The 17171-nt window shown below is 41.5% G+C and overlaps 1 pseudogene; it reads right to left on the reverse strand.

Annotated features, from left to right (window-relative positions):
• Positions 1-12402: 12402 nt before the first annotated feature.
• Positions 12403-17081, reverse strand: LOC784846 (cytohesin-2-like; annotated as a pseudogene).
• Positions 17082-17171: the final 90 nt, after the last annotated feature.

A 17171-nucleotide genomic window follows, 5' to 3' on the forward strand; every position in this document is an offset into this window, starting at 1 on the left:
CTCAGTGGGTGCTTGATCTCTTCGGGGTTGTGGGGACAAAAGCTCTAGAAATAAAAACACATTTATTTGTAACTGTTAAGACCTCAGCTTCAGTTAAAGAGGTTTAATGCCGCAGGTTTCCCTTTTAATAATTATCCTCTCCTCTGACCTATGATCTTTCTGAAAACATATTGGGACTCATCTGGCCTCTTGTCATGTAATAACTTGGTACAGGGTTGGACGTAACAGATGTGAAATGCTTGCCACAGAGGCCAGGTGAGGCCCAATATGTATTCAGATAGTACTTTGTAAAAAAGTGAAGATACTAGGACTTCCCTAGTAGTCCAGTGACTAAGACTCCTCACTCCCAGTGCATGGGGCCCAGGTTAAATATTTTTTTAAAGGAAGGTGCCTCATGAAGGAGAGATTTTTGACTATAGACAGTACACATGCTGTGCTCTTAGACATACAGATATATTAATCTATAAATTCTGATTAGGGTAGCCATTAATTGTGCTACAATAATAAATGAAATCAGAACTGCTCCAGGCAAACTGGAGTTTAGCCAGTCGTGATAAAAACACAATACAGATAACTAGAAGTCATAAGAACAGTGAAGGTTCTGAGTTGCTCAGTTGTTTAAAACTCTGTGACCCCATGGACTGCAACATGCCAAGCTTCCCTGTCCACCCAACTCCCAGAGCTTGCTCAAACTCATGTCTATTGAATTGATGCCATTCATCCATCACGTCCTCTGTCATCCACTTCTGCCTTCAATCTTTTTAAGCATCAGGGTGTTTTCTAATGAATCAGTTCTTCCTATCAGGTGGCCAAAGTGTTGAAGCTTCAGCATCAAATCAGTCTTTTTAATGAATATTCAAGACTGATTTCCTTTAGGATTGACTGATTTGATCTTGCAGTCCAAGAAACTCAAGAGCCTTTTCCAATACCACAGTTCAAAAGCATCAATTTTTCGACACTCAGCTTTCTTTATGGTCCAACTCTGAACGTCCATACATGACTGACTACTGGGAAAGCCATAGCTTTGACGAGATAGACCTTTGTCGGCAAAGTAATGTCTTTGCTTTTTAATATGCTGTCTAGGTTTGTCATAGCTTTTCTTTCAAACAGCAAGCATCTTTTCCATTTCCTGGCTGCCGTCACCATCTGCAATGATTTTGTAGCCTAAGAAAAAGTCATGTGTTTCCAGTGTTTCCCCATCTTTTTGCCATGAAATAATGGGACCGGATGCCATGATCTTAGTTTTTTGAATGTTGAGTTTTAAGCCAGCTTTTGCACTCGGCTCTCTCACTTTCATCTAGAAGCTCTTTAGTTATTAGGAAGTGGTTTGGGGGAGAGCAGAGGGCTAAAATTTGAAAATAGGAAGGCTACATTTTTTAAAAAATTAGATGCTGTGGTATGTTTTGGGAACTAAAGTTTAAATCCGTTTACTAGTCTCAGTTCCTTTGAGAAAGTAGGCATTATTTTAGGAGTTGGGATTAAGGACCAAAAGAGGTTAAATGACTTCCCCAAAGACTGTGGTAGGCTATCCTAGAGAAGCACAGATTGACTTTCTGGCTGAGAATAATGATCTGCTTCTATTTCTCTGGAGTAAAACAATCATTAAATGAACAGAAGTCTCAAGAGGCTGAATTCTGCCAAGTCTGAGTCAGGTAATAATTATTTCAGGAAGAAATTAGGGATATTAACTCCCATTTCCTCACCCTTCCCTCTCTACAGAGAACAAACTGCCAGTTCTTGGTTATATTTTTAGAGAAGTATCTTATTCAAGGCTATTACTGCCACTGATAACTGTAGTGTATTCCCATTTCAAACTATTGCTACCCTTTATATCATGTATTACAGGCATTTGTTGTTTAGTTGCAAGTCGTGTCTGACTTTTGTGACCCTGTGGACTTCACCCACCAGATTCCTCAGTTCATAGGATTTCCCAGGCAAGAATACCAGAACAGGTTGCCATTTCCTACTCAAGGGAATCTTGCCAACCCAGGGATCAAACCCATGTCTGTTGCTTTGCAGATGGATTTTTTTTTACCACTGAGTTACCAGGGAAGCATTACTTTACTAGCATGTGAGATGAGTGCAATTGTGCAGTAGTTTGAGCATTCTTTGGCATTGCCTTTCTTTGGGATTGGAATGAAAACTGACCTTTTCCAGTCCTGTGGCCATTGCTGAGTTTTCCAAATTTGCTGACATATTGAGTACTTTCACAGCATTATCTTTCAGGATTTGAAATAGCTCAACTGGAATTCGATCACCTCCACTAGCTTTGTTCATAGTGATGCTTCCTAAGGCCCACTTTACTTCACATACCAGGATATCTGGAATATGATCACTGGTGAGTGATCACACCATTGTGATTATCTGGGTCATGAAGCTGATTTTAGAAAAGGCAGAGGAACCAGAGATCAAATTTCCAACATTCGCTGGTTCATTGAAAAAGCAAGAGAGTTCCAGAAAAACATCTATTTCTGCTATATTGACTATGCCAACACCTTTGACTGTGTGGATCACAATAAACTGTGGAAAATTCTTAGAGATGGGAATACCAGACCACCTGACCTGCCTCCTGAGAAATCTGTATGCAGGTCAGGAAGCAACAGTTATAACTGGGCCTGGAACAACAGACTGGTTCCAAATAGGGAAAGGAGTATGTCAAGGCTGTATATTGTCACCCTACTTACTTAACATATGCAGAGTACATCATGAGAAACGCTGGGCTGGAAGAAGCACAAGCTGGAATCAAGATTGCCAAGAGAAATATCAATAACCTCAAATATGCAGATGACACCACCTTTTTGGCAGAAAGTGAAGAACTAAAGAGCCTCTTGATGAAAGTGAAAGAGGAGAGTGAAAAAGTTGGCTTAAAGCCCAGCATTCAGAAAACCAAGATCATGGCATCTCGTCCCATCACTTCATGGCAAATAGATGGGGAAACTGGAAACAGTGGCTGACTTTATTTTTCTGGGCTCCAAAATCACTGCAGATGGTGACTGCAGCCATGAAATTAAAAGATGCTTACTTCTTGGAAGGGAAGCTATGACCAACCTAGATAGCATATTCAAAAGCAGAGACATTACTTTGCCAGCAAAGGTCTGTCTAGTCAAGGCTATGGTTTTTCCAGTGGTCATGTATGGATGTGAGAGTTGGACTATAAAGAAAGCTGAGTGCTGAAGAATTGATGCTTTTGAACTGTGGTGTTGGAGAAGACTTGAGAGTCCCTTGAACTGCAAGGACATCCAACCAGTCTGTCCTAAAGGAGATCAGTCCTGGGAGTTCATTGGAAGGACTGATGTTGAAGCTGAAACTCCCAATACTTTGGCCACCTGATGCAAAGAGCTGACTCACTGGAAAAGACCCTGATGCTGGGAAAGATTGACGGCAGGAGGAGAAGGGGACAACGGAGGATGAGATGGTTGGATGGCATCCCTGACTCAATGGACATGCGTTGGGGTGGACTCCAGGACTTGGTGATGGACAGGGAGACTTGGTGTACTGTAGTTTATGGAGTCGCAGAGTCAGACACGACTGCTCGACTGAACTGACTGAACTGAACTACCAGCGAAACCCAGAAAAGAAGAAGGGGTAGTAAGGCAAAAAGGCTGATCTCTGGCATACCTCAAAGATATTGTGGGTTCAGTTCCATACTACCACACAATACAGTAAGTCATGATTTTTTTTTTCTAGTGCATATAAAAGTTATGTAGGACTTACCAGGTTTTTTTTTTTTTTTAACTGGTGGAAGTCTTGATGGCTACCGACTGATCAGGTGGGAGTTTCTGAAGATTGAGAGTAACTTTTTTTTTTTTTTTAATGGCCATGCCATTTGGTTCAAAGTCAGTGTGTAGGATCTTAATTCTGGACCAGGGGTAGAACCCTGGGTCTTAGCAGTGAGAGCTTGGTATCCCAACCACTAGACCACCAAGGAATTTAAGACAATAGTGAAGTTTGCCATATCGATTGACTTTTCCTTTCAAGAACAATTTCTGCAATGCTGGTTTTTTTAAGTTGTTGTTTTGTTTTGTTTTGTTTTTAACATTTATTTTACTATTTATTTGGTTGTGCCAGCAACTTGGGATCTTGAATCTTTGTTGCTGCCAGCAAACTCAGTTGTGGCATATAGGATCTAGTTACCCAACCAGGGATCAAACCTTGGCCACCTGCATTGGGAGCATGGAGTCCCAGCCACTGGACCACCAGGGAAGTCCCTGCAATGCTGTTTGATAGTGTTTTTACCCACAGAAGAACTTCTGTCAAAATTGAAGTCACTCTTAACAAACCCTGCTACTGCCATATCAACTAAGTTTATGTAATATTCTAAATTCTTTGTCATCATACCAATAATCTTCACAGCATCTTCACCAAGAGTAGATTCCATTTCAAGAAACTACTTTGTTCATCCATAAAAATCAACTCATCCATTCAAGTTTTATCATGAGATTGCAGCAATTCAGTTATATCTTTTTTTTTTTAATTCAGTTATATCTTAAGGTTCCACTTCTAATTTCTAGTTCTCTTCCTATTTCCACATCAGCAGTTACTTCCTCCACTGAAATCTTGAACCCCCTAAGTTATTCGGGAGTGCTAGAATGAACTTCTTCCAAACTCTTAATACTGATGTTTTGATCCCTTGAATCACTAATGTTCATGGCTTCTAGAATGGTGCATCTTATCCAGAAGGTTTTCAATTTACTTTGCCTAGATTTATCAGAGAAATCATCATGGCAGCCTTACGAAATATATTTCTTTCTTAAGTCATAGGACTTGAAATTACTTCTTGATTGCTGAACTGCATCAGGGATATGTTCAAAAACAACATTAATTTCACTGTACATCTTTCAGGGCTCTTGGATGACCAGGTGCATTGTTGATGAGCCATAATATTTTGAAAGGAATCCTTATTTCTAACAGTTAAGTCTCAACAGTGGGCTTAAAATATTCAGTAAACCCTGTTGTAAGCAGATATGCTATTATTACCCAGACTGTATTGTCCCAATTACAGAGCAAAGGCAGCATAGACTTAGCATTTTTAAAAGCCCTACGATTTTCAGAATGGTTGATAAATGAGCACTGGCTTCAATTTAGAGTCACCAGCTGCACTATCCCCTAATGAGAAAGTCAGCTTGTCCACTGAAGCTTTTCAGCCAGGTATTGACCTTTCTACCTATGAAAGTCCTGAATAGTCTCTTTACTGAAATCTGTTGTGTAGTGTAGCCATTTTTATTAATTATATAAGCTAGATTTTCCGGATAACTTGCTGCAGCTTCTACACAACACTTGTTTGATCTTGCAGTTTTATGTCATGGCTTACTTCCTTGTATCTCATGAACCAACTTTACCAGCTTTTCCTTCTGCAGCTTTTACCAGATTTTCCTTCTGCAGCTTCCTCACCTCTCTACTGTCATCAAATCTAAGACAGCTGGGGCCTTGTTCCGGATTAGGCTTCTGTTTAAGGGAATGTTGTGACTGGCTTGATCTTCTATACAAACCACTAGAAATTCTCTTTATCAGCAATAAGACTGTTTCGCTTTCCCTTGTGTGTTGCTGAAGTAGCACTTTTAATTTACTTCAAGAAATTTTTTGTTGCATTCACAACTTGGTCAATTGTTTGGTGTAATTTAGACCTAGTTTCAGCCTATCTCTGCTTTTGACATGGCTTCCTCACTAAGTTTAATCATTTCTAGCTCTTGTTTTAAAATGAGAGATGTGAGTCTCTTCCTTTCACTTGAACACTTAGAGGCCATTGTTTGGTTATTAATTAGTCCTAATTTCAGTATCCTTGTGTCTCAGGAAATAGAGAAGCTTGAGGGGAGAGAAGAGAGAGAGATGGCTGGTCAGTGGTCGAGTTCACCATCTTATACAGGCATGGTTAATGATGTCCTAAAACAATTACAGTGGTAACATCAAAGATCACAGATCACCATAAAAAACATAGTAATTTTAAAGTTTGAAATATTGTGAGAGTTACCAAAATGTGAGATAGACATGAAGGGAGCAAGTGCTGTTGGCAAAATGGCACTCATAGACACTCGACGCAGGGTTGCCACAAACCTTCAACTTGTAAAAAACACGGTGTCTGCAAAGCAAATAAAATTAGGAATGCCTATAATTCCTTCGATCATTTTTTATCTACTACCCTTAAAATGTACAACTAACCTCCTCTGCTACCGAATGATTAAATTTTTAGTTCTCAAATTAGGGGATGTATAGTTTCGATAAACCTTTTAAAGAGGAATTGTTCCTTCCTATTCTCAAACTGATTAAATACTTATGTTCAAATACTCAATAGGCCACATATCAGTGAAATCTCAAGTAATATCTGCTTCCATCTGTAACAGTAGACCTAATACTCCCAAAACATATTTAGGATGGTTAGAAGCATTTGATAAGGATTTGAAATTGGCACAGGTTATTTACTAAATCACCCTTCTGATTTAAAATAAAAAGTAAAAGTATTTTCCTGGTGTTACAGTGGATAAGAACCTGCCTGCCAGTGCAGGGGACAGGGGTTTGATCCCTGGTCCAGGAAGATTCCACATGCCATGGAGCAACTAAGTCCATGTGCTGCAACTACTGAGCCCACACACAGCAATAAGAGAAGCCACTGCAATGAGAAGCCCACACCATTGCAAAAAAAAGTAGCCCCTACTCACTGAAGCTAGAGAAAGTCTGTGCTCAGCAACAAAGACCCAGCACAATCAAAAATACATATAATAAAAATAAAAAATGAGGACCTTCCTGGTGGCACAGTGGATGAGAGTCCTCCTGCCAATGCAGGGGACACAGGTTCAATCCCTGGTCCTGGAGGGTTCCACGCACCCCATGTGCCACAGCTACTGAGCCCACATGCTATAGCAACTGAAGACTACATGCCTAGAGCCTGTGCTCTGCAGCAAGAGGCCACTGCAATGAGAAGCCCAGGCACTACAACTAGAGAAAGCCTGAACGTAGCAACGAAGACCCAATGCAATCAAAGGTAAAAATAAACATTTTTTTTTTAATGAAAAATGAAAAGCTTCCTAATGGGCCAGTTTATTTACTTAGCTAGGATTCACATTACAGCCATTCACTTAAATTTTTTTCTTTATTTTTGACTGCGCTGGGTCTTCACTTCTACACGGGCTTTTCTCTAGTTGCCAGAGCAGGAGCTACTCTAGCTGCGGTTCGCAGGCAGAAGCCATTGCAGTGGCTTCTCATGATGCAGAGCACTGGCTCTAGGGTATATGGGCTCAGTAGTTGTGGCTCAGGGGCTTAGTGGGATCTTCCCTGATCAAGGATTGAACCTGTGTCTCCTGCACTGGCAGGCCAATTCTTCACCACTGAGCCACAAGGGAAGCCCCATTCACTTAAAAATTGATTCTTTTATTTTGCTTTTTTAGGCCATGCTGTGCAGCATTTGGGCTCTTTGTTCCCCAATCTGGGATCAAACTCATGACCCCCTGCATTGGGAGATACACTCTTAACCACTGGGCCGATAGGGAAATCCCCAAAATTGATTTTTTAAATTCCTATACATGAGTTCCTATTCTTAACATACATTTATAATATGCCAAAAAAGTTAGTGTTCTGCAAATTTAAAACTTTAAATAAAATTGTATTGTATATTACATATCTTCATGTAAATTGCTTTTCAACTTACTTTCCAAGATTTATCTATGATGATAGATGTATTCATTCCCTTCCCAGTCCCCTGTTGTCTTCCTTTTATCTCTACTTCTCCAGGAACTGTTTCTCATCCAGGGCTGCTGCTGCTGCTGCTAAGTCGCTTCAGTCGTGTCCAATTCTGTGCAACCACATAGACGGAAGCCCACCAGGCTCCCCCGTCCCTGGGATTCTCCAGGCAAGAACACTGGAGTGGGTTGCCATTTCCTTCTCCAACTCATCCAGGGCACCTAGTTGCTAAGTCCAGTGGACGGACACTTCATGCATGGCTGCATTTGTCTTTCTTCAAATTAGCTTTCTTAACATTATCTAGCCTGTCAAAATTTTCCCTTATGTATTTCCTGCTAATACAGTTAATGAATGACACAGCTATTCATTCAGTCATGTTTAAAAAAAACAGGAATTCCCAGGTGGTCCAGTAGTTAGGACACTACATCCTCACTGCCGAGGGCATGGGCTCAATTCCTGGTTGGGGAACTAACATCCTGCAAGCCACGCAATGCAGCCAAAAAGTAATTTTAAAAAAGCAACTTGGTCTTTGCAACAAATTGTGTCAGGAAAACTAGATATCCACATGCAAAAGAATGAAGCTGGACCCTTATTTTACCCCATATACAAAAATTAACTACAAGGAATTCCCTGGCAGTCTCGTGGTTAAGAGTCAGCACTCTCACTGCTCTGAGCCTAGGTTCGGTCCCCTGGTCAGGGAACTAAGATCCCACAAGCCTCATGGTGTGGCCAAAAATATATATAAAAAATAAACAATAACTACAAATGGATCAAAGACCTAAATGTAAGACCTAAAATGATAGAACTCTCAGATTTTAAAATGGGGAAATCTTCATGGTCTTGGATTTGGCAATGATTTATTAGACAACAAAAGCACAAGCAACAAAAGAAGGAATTAGATAAATTAGATTTCACAAAAATTTAAAATTTCTATCAAAGGACATAAATCAACAGGGTAAAAAGACAACTCAGAAGTTGGGGAAAAGTACCTGCAAATGACAATTTTGCGGTTATAATAGGTTAATATCTACAATGTACAAATAACTACAACTTAGTGGGCAAAGGACTTGAATAGACATTTCTCCAAAGAGGTTATTCAAATAGCCAATAAGCACATGAAAAGATGCTCAACATCACAAATCATTAGGGAAATGCAAATCAAAACTGCAGTGAGATACCACCTCACAAGCATTAGAATGGCTACCATCAAAAAATAAAATAGATGACAAGTGTTGGTGAGGATGTGAAGAATGGAAACACCTGTAATCTGTTCATGGTACTATATAGTACTTCAACTGCTACAGAAAATGGTATGGCAATTCTCAAAAAATCAAAAATAGAATTACTATGTGATCTAGCAGGTCCACTCTGGGTATATACTCCAGTCAATGCAAGGGTAATAATACACCCATGCAGCATTATTCACAATAGTCAAAATGAAGAAACAACCTAAATGTCCCTTGGAGATGAAGGAAAAAGCAAAATGTAGCATATACGTATAATGGAATATTATTCTGCCTTAAAAGGAAGAAAGTCTGATACATGCTATAAGAGTAAACCTCGACATTAAGCTAAGTGAAATAAGCCAGTCAAAAAAGACAAATATTAATGCATATGATTTCACTTATATGAAATACCTAGATTAGTCAAACTCACAAAAACAGAAAACAAAACGGTGGTTGCCAGAGGTTGGGGGAGAAACGAAGGGAGAATTCGTGTTTAATGGGTACAGAAGTTCAGGTGGGGAATATGAAAAAGTTCTGGAGATGGATGGTGGTAATGTTGCAAAATGACAAGAGCATAATCCCACTGAACTGTACATTTTAAAAAATGATTAAAAAAGTAAATTTTATCTTGGGTTATTTTTTTTAAAGAAAAGCCTTGTCATCCTAACCTTGTCACAGTTTCCTGTTGATGTAGGTTGCTTACATGTCTTGGCTACTGTAAACAGTGCTGCTATGAACACTAGGGTGCGTGTATTTTTTTTAAACAATCATTCTTCTAAAAATTTTATTATTTTTGGCTGTGCTGATCTTCATTGCTACATGTGGGCTTTCTCTAGTTGGAGCAAGTGGGAGCTACTCTTTGCTGTGGTGCATGAGCTTCTCTCGCTGCAGAGCACAGGCTCTAGAGTGCATGGGCTCAGTAGCTGTAGCACACAGGCTTAGCACATGTGGCCTGTGGGATCTTCCCAGACTAGGGAATTAGATAACTAGGGATGAACCCATGTCCCCTACATTGGCAGTCATTTTTTTAAAATAATACTTTTGTTATTTATGGCTGTGCTGGGTCTTCATTACTGCACATGGGCTTTCTCTATTGTGAGGTGACAATTAGCAATACTGAGCATCTTTCCATGTGCCTGTGGACCATCTGTATGTCTTCTTTGGGGAATGTCTGTTTAGTTTTCTGCCCATTGTTTTGACTGGGTTGTTTTTTTGATACTGAGTTGTATGAGCTGTTTGTGTATTTTGGAATTTAACCCCTTGTTGGCAGCATAATTTGTAATATTACAGTTGTGGTGAGTGGAACTCTTTGTTGTGTATGAGCTTCTCATTGCAGTGGCTTCTCTTTTGAGGAGAACAGGCTCTAGGCACAAGGATTTCAATAGTTGCCACACACAGGCTCAGAGGTTGCAGCTCATAATCTCAGTAGTTGTGGCGCTTGGGCTTAGTTGCTCTGCGGCATGTGGAATCTTCCCCAACCAGGGTTTGAAATTGTCTCTTGCATTGGCAGGCAGATTCTTTACTACTGAGCCGCCAAGGAGGCCCTTAGGTTAATTTTTGATTGAGTACTCTGACATGAATATTACTTTGTTGGATTCTGGATATTTTTGTATTTCTATAAACATTCTTGAGATTTTTTTCTGAGGTGCAGTTAAATTACTTGCAAACAGTTTGATTCTTTCAGGTCTTACTTTTAACTTTGTTAGATGAGGCCAGGGCAGAGTTTGGTCTAGGGCTAATTTTTTCCCAGTACTGAGCCAAACTCTTCTAAGTACACTTACTCAATCATTTATGAGGTTTTCAACTAGTAGGAATAAGCATTATTCCTGATCTTATCTTACATTCAAAGATTGCTCTCTTTGTTTCAGGTGGTTCTTTCCCCACTCTAAAGGTTCTTTCCTCACGTATATGCACTAAACAATACTAAGGAAAAGACCTAAGAGGGAACCCTTAAAGATTTCTAGAAATCTCTCAGTGTGTATCTCTCTCTTTTCTGATACTTTATCCCATGATACCTTGGCCTCCATCTCCTTTCAGTTCAATTCAGTCACTCAGTGTGTCCTACTCTTTGTGACCCCCTATACTGCAGCACTCCAGGCTTCCCTGTCCATCACTATCTCCCAGAGCTTGCTCAAACTCATGTCCATCAAGGCGGTGATGCCATCCAACCATCTCATCCTCTGTCGTCCCCTTCTGCTCATGCCTTCAATCTTTCCCAACATGAGGGTCTTTTCCAATAAGTCAGTTCTTTGCATCAGGTGGGCAAAGTATTGGAGCTTCAGCTTCAGCATCAGTCCTTCCAATGAATATCCAGGACCGGTTTCCTTTAGGATGGACTGGTTTGATCTCCTTGCAGTCCAAGGGACTCTCAAGAGTCTTTTCCAACACCATAGTTCAAAAGCATCAGTTCTCAAAAGCATCAATTTACTCATTCACCTCCTTTACTCAAGGTAATGGCCAGGCTCCTCCTAGATTCTTCCTCCTTGTGCCATGACCTGGAACTTCTCTCTAGGCATTAAACGGAGACAATCTTAGGGTTCACTTCATTGGTCTGTCATTTTTAAGTAATCACTAGCCTTTGTTACCTGATGTTCAATGTCTTGAAAACAATCGTTTCATATATAGTCTAGTATGATTAGATTAGATCCCTGTTACTTTATGTTGGCCAGAGCAGTAGTCCTAGCACTTTTATGGCATAGCTCCTTCCTCATCAGCAGTCTATGGTGGTTTCCCAGGTGCCTATTGCTAAAACAGAGAAAAGATATTGATTTCTATATGTTTCTACACCTTTATAAGATATGTCTTTGAGTGGAAATGGGGAGTAAGGCTGTTGGGGCTGGTTATTTTTTCATAACATACAGGATTGAATGACTCTTTAAACCACATTCTTCTGTAATTTTGATTAAAATTACACAATAAATGGTAATGGGGCATCCCAACTAGTTTATGATTTAAACATTGCTGTAGTGTTTTACCATTTAAGATAATATTTGCAATTTGTTTGGATATAACATAGCTTTTGTTTAAATTGTTTCCTTGAATTTTTATTTACTTAGATTTATTATTTATATTGTTATGCATAAACACTGACTTGTGAAAAGTTTTTCAGCTTTCATTAATAATAATCCTAATACAATCATAATAAATTATAGTAATTGGTTTCCTTAATATTAAACCACTCCTGCATTCCAAAAATAATCTTGAGTTAGTTGTAGAGTATTATTCTTTTGCACACTGATGGATTCTCTTTGCTAATGTGTTATTTAGAATAACCACCCCACCAAGTAGGAACTCTCCTACTTTTTTGTTTATTGTTTGATGTTTAAATAATTAATGATTACTAACTGCATGTTGATTACAAATCAGAGCAAGGTGCTAGGATGAACAGTTTTCTAAATAGGGCACCAGGATCCACAGTTGCAGGGCCCAGTCAGCCACTGGGTTAGGCAGTTCTGTACTAAATAATGGAGTGGGTACAAAGGGGCAGGGCTCTTAATGGTTTTTGTTAACAGAAATCCACTTCTAAAAAAAAAAAAAAAAAAGAAATCCACTTCTTCCTTGCCGCCAACAACTCTGGAAGGGGCCCATGTTCACAGCTGCCTGGATGGACTGGATCCACTGGTCCATTCCTGCACAGGGCCAAGATCAAGCACACCACGTGGCTTCCCTCAGCCATCCAACCATCTGCCTCTGTTTCACAGGCTTTGATGAACTGCTTCTTGTTATTGCGAATATAAAGCTCAAAGTAGTTACATTTCTGGCTGTCACCTATCTTTCTGATGCTCAGATTCTTCAGGGGCATGACTCCTCTGGACTCCTTATTCATCATATACTCAAAATAGTAGAGGCAATTGTCTCTGAGGATTAACCAGTGCTGCTTCCACATTTTCACCTGGCCCACTTCCCCCACCCCAGTTTAAGGAGTCAGCGTCAGGGCACTGGTTGAAGAATTTCAGATTATCATTCCTGATCATCCTCAGGCTCTTGAAGGGCTCATTTTGGGTGTGGTCCTAGAAGTTCCAGATCAGCTCCTTAGGCAGGTCCCACCCTACTTGTGCTGGTTCATAGCCACAAAGTGCTCCAGGCCTGGCTTGTTCCAGATGTTGGGACTGTAAAGGCTGGTGTTCAGTATTATCTCTGGTGAAGGACAGTACATAGCAGGCATCTGTGGACTGGATAATCCCAGGGTGGCATCTGCAGTATCCACAGGCAAAGGCTTCCATCATCTGATCAATCCTCTAGCCCTCTCTGGGGACACAGTAAGCTCCATAGAAATTGCCTGAGGGCCTCACCAGTCATGCAGATCCATGAAGGTATGGAGCATTGGTAGGTTCAGGTCTTCCCTCTCCCCTAAGTAGTCCCCGTGACTGTCTTGTTCAGGCCCTTGCCCTTGAACAGGAAACAGAAATTGACCCCTTGGGGGTGTGTACTGGAGAAGTTTGTTCTCCACCAAGAACTTAATCCCCCTTCTTGGGGTCCTTGTTGAAGTTCTTTCTAACTATTGCCATGTTCTGATCCTATTGCAAGGACTCACTGCCCTCAGTGGCCTCCAGGCACCCTTGCTCATGGCTTCATTGAGCTCCTACCACAGGTGGTGGATCTCCAGCAGCAGCTTCTGCGTCAACAATGAGACATTCTCCAGCTCCATCTGCTCCTTAGGACTTTGGTCTGGGTGCTCATAGACACTGTCCTCCATGGCTGCCAAGTCCCCTCAGGCAGGGCTGGATCCAACTTCACCTGTGGGCTCAGATCAGCCAGTCAAATATCTTGAGGGCTGCTGTCACTGTCTAAACAAGAAGAAAGTAAACAAAAAACAAAAGGAGTAGCAGGATAGTAGAGAAACTGGAATAGCTGCCTCCTAATAAAAAGAACAGGTTCCTGACATTGTTTAGGAGGTGGTGATCAAAACCATCCCCAAGGAAAAGAAATGCAAAAAGGCAAAGGGGTTGTCTGAGGAAGCCTCACAAATATCTGAGAAAAGAAAAGAAGCAAAGGCAAAGGAGAAAAGGAAAGATATACCCATCTGAATGCAGAGTTCTAAAGTAGCAAGGACAGACAAGAAAGTCTTCCTCAGTGATCAATGCAAAGAAATAGAGGAAAACAATAGAACAGGAAAGATTAGAAGTCTCTTCAAGAAAATTAGAGACACGAAGGGAACACTTCATGCAAAGATGGGCACAATAAAGGACACAAATGGTATGGACCTAACAGAAGCAGAAGATATTAAGAAGAGGTGGCAATAATACACAGAAGAACTATACAAAAAAATCCTAATAACCCAGATAACTATGATGGTGTGATCACTCACTTAGAGCCAGACATCCTGGAATGAGAAGTCAAGTGCATCTTAGGAAGCATCTCTATGAACAAAGCTAGTGGAGGTGATGGAATTCCAGTTGAGCTATTTCAAATCCTAAAAGATGATACTGTGGAAGTGCTGAACTCACTATGCCAGCAAATTTGGAAAACTCAGCAGTGGCCACAGGACTGGAAAAGGTCAGTTTTCAGTCCAATCCCAAAGAAAGGCAATGCCAAAGAATGCTCAAACTACAGCACAGTTGCACTCATCTCACATGCTAGTAAAGTAATGCTCAAAATTCTCCAAGCTTCAACAGTACATGAATTGAGAACTTCCAGATATTCAGGCTGGATTTAGAAAAGGCAGTGGAACCAGAGATCAAATTGCCAACATCCACTGGATCATGGAAAAAGCAAGAGAGTTCCAGAAAAACATCTATTTCTGCTTTATTGACTACACTAAGGCCTTTGACTGTGTGGATCACAATAAACTGTGGAAAATTCTGAAAGAGATGGGAATACCAGACCACCTGACCTGCCTCTTGAGAAATCTGTATGCAGGTCAGGAAGCAACAGGTAGAACTGGACATGGAACAACAGACTGGTTCCAAATAGGAAAAGGAGTTCGTCAAGGCTGTATATTGTCACCCTGCTTATTTAACTTATATGCAGAGTACATCATGAGAAACGCTGGACTGGAAGAAACACAAGCTGGAATCAAGATTGCTGGGAGAAATATCAATATCCTCAGATATGCAGATGACACCACCCTTATGGCAGAAAGTGAAGAGGAACTCAAAAGCCTCTTGATGAAAGTCAAAGGGGAGAGTGAAAAAGTTGACTTAAAGCTCAACATTCAGAAAACAAAGATCATGGCATCCGGTCCCATCACTTCATGGGAAATAGATGGGGAAACAGTGGAAACAGTGTCAGACTTTATTTTGGGGGGCTCCAAAATCACTGCAGATGGTGAGTACAGCCATGAAATTAAAAGACGCTTACTCCTTGGAAGGAAAGTTATGACCAACTTGGATAGCATATTCAAAAGCAGAGACATTACTTTGCCAACAAAGGTCCATCTAGTCAAGGTTATGGTTTTTCCTGTGGTCATGTATGGATGTGACATTTGGACTGTGAAGAAGGCTGAGCGCCAAAGAATTGATGCTTTTGAACTGTGGTGTTGGAGAAGACTCTTGAGAGTCCCTTGCACTGCAAGGACATCCAACCAGTTCATTCTGGAGATCAGCCCAGGGATTTCTTTGGAGGGAATGATGCTGAAGCTGAAACTCCAGTACTTTGGCCACTTCATGCGAAGAGTTGACTCATTGGAAAAGACTCTGATGCTGGGAGGGATTGGGGGCAGGAGGAGAAGGGGACAACAGAGGATGAGATGGCTGGATGGCATCACTGTCTCGATGGAGGTGAGTCTGAGTGAACTCCAGGAGTTGGTGATGGACAGGGAGGCCTGGCGTGCTGTGATTCATGGGATCGGAGAGAGTCGGACACGACTGAGCGACTGAACTGAACTGAAGGGGATTTGAGGGACTATTTATTTGTGGGCATAAAAGAATTCAAATAAGGTGGCATGTTAAAACTGGACAGTGTCCCACAGAGCAATAAAACTCTAAACTTTGGGGTTACCTTCTCATCAGTCAGAAATTTGCAACTCAAGTAACTTCACAATATTTGAGTTCTAATTACATAACAAGTAGCAAAGTTAAACACAGGTACCTTCTCTTAGAGATTCATCCTTGGGCAGAGGTTAAACCATGTGCCGGAGTCAACTGAAAGGTCATTCATGCCTCCATTCATTTCCATGTTTTAGATCATCTTTTTTCATAAGGCCTCTCCTAACCCTTCCAGTCAATATCGTCCTCTCCTTTTATGCATCCATTGTATTTTGTACTTCCATTATAGGACTCAAATATCTTGACTTGCGCGCGTACTCCGTTTTCCCCAACAAGTACTAGGCTCCGTAGAATCATAGTATATGAGAGCTGGCGTTTAACTTCCCCTTTTACCGAGATTCGAGCATTGGATCCAATCTCTGTAGCTCCCAACATCTGCCTTGCACAGAATAGACACTAAGTCCTCAATGCTAAACATGCAAGCCCCCAAACACTTAAGTCGATTGCACTTTCCTTAAATTTTATCTGCTAATGAGCGGTGCACTGGTGTATGTCTCCCCTTGCTCCAGGGTTAAGTGACCTTCTAGAGTAGACAAAACGAACTGTGTTGATTGTTCACCAATGCTCTAGATCCTAAACCAGTGCCTTATACAAACCCGCAGTTCCACAAAAAACTGTTGGAAAAAGATGGGAGGGGGGCCTATCCCCCAACTGATGCACCTGCAGACAGGAGTGTCCTAATCTCTCCATTCCTACAAACTTAAACGGCTAATAACCTTCCTGTCTCACCTACAGCACTAATTTCTCAAACAAGGTGCAAATGCCGGGCCCAAAGGGTAAAAAAATGTTCCCCCTCAAAAGACCTCAAATTTTCTCTGCCTCTTTACAGGATCTCCAACCCTCAGAAAGATGGCGAGGTGGACCCAGGCCCTTAATTCAGAAGTTAGCCCTTCTCCGCAAATATGAACAGCAGAGGCTTCTGCGGTGCAGTCTCCTCAGCGGACTGGTTTACTCTCTTTAAGGGTAACCGAACCTCCACTTCACTTTCCGAGACTCTGGGCTCCGCACCCTTCGCCTCGGCCTTTCTCCCGCGGTCAACGCGGCCGTTTTTCTGGGAGAGAGTCCGAGGCGCGTGGCGCGGCGGTTAGACTGCCAACGGTTTTCCACCGCTAGGGTGGAGCGCGGGAGGAGCGGCGGGAACCAGTCCGGCCAGAGGCTGCGGACGTAGGGCGGAGCCAGCGCCGGGAAGGATCGCGAAGGAGCTGGGAGGCCCCGCCCTTTCCGTAGATATCTCTAGAAAGCCGCGCAGGACCCCGAAAACAAAGAGTGCGCACGCGCGGCGGCTAGG

This window comes from Bos taurus, chromosome 5, assembly GCF_002263795.3.
Source record: "Bos taurus isolate L1 Dominette 01449 registration number 42190680 breed Hereford chromosome 5, ARS-UCD2.0, whole genome shotgun sequence".
Lineage (NCBI taxonomy): Eukaryota > Metazoa > Chordata > Mammalia > Artiodactyla > Bovidae > Bos > Bos taurus.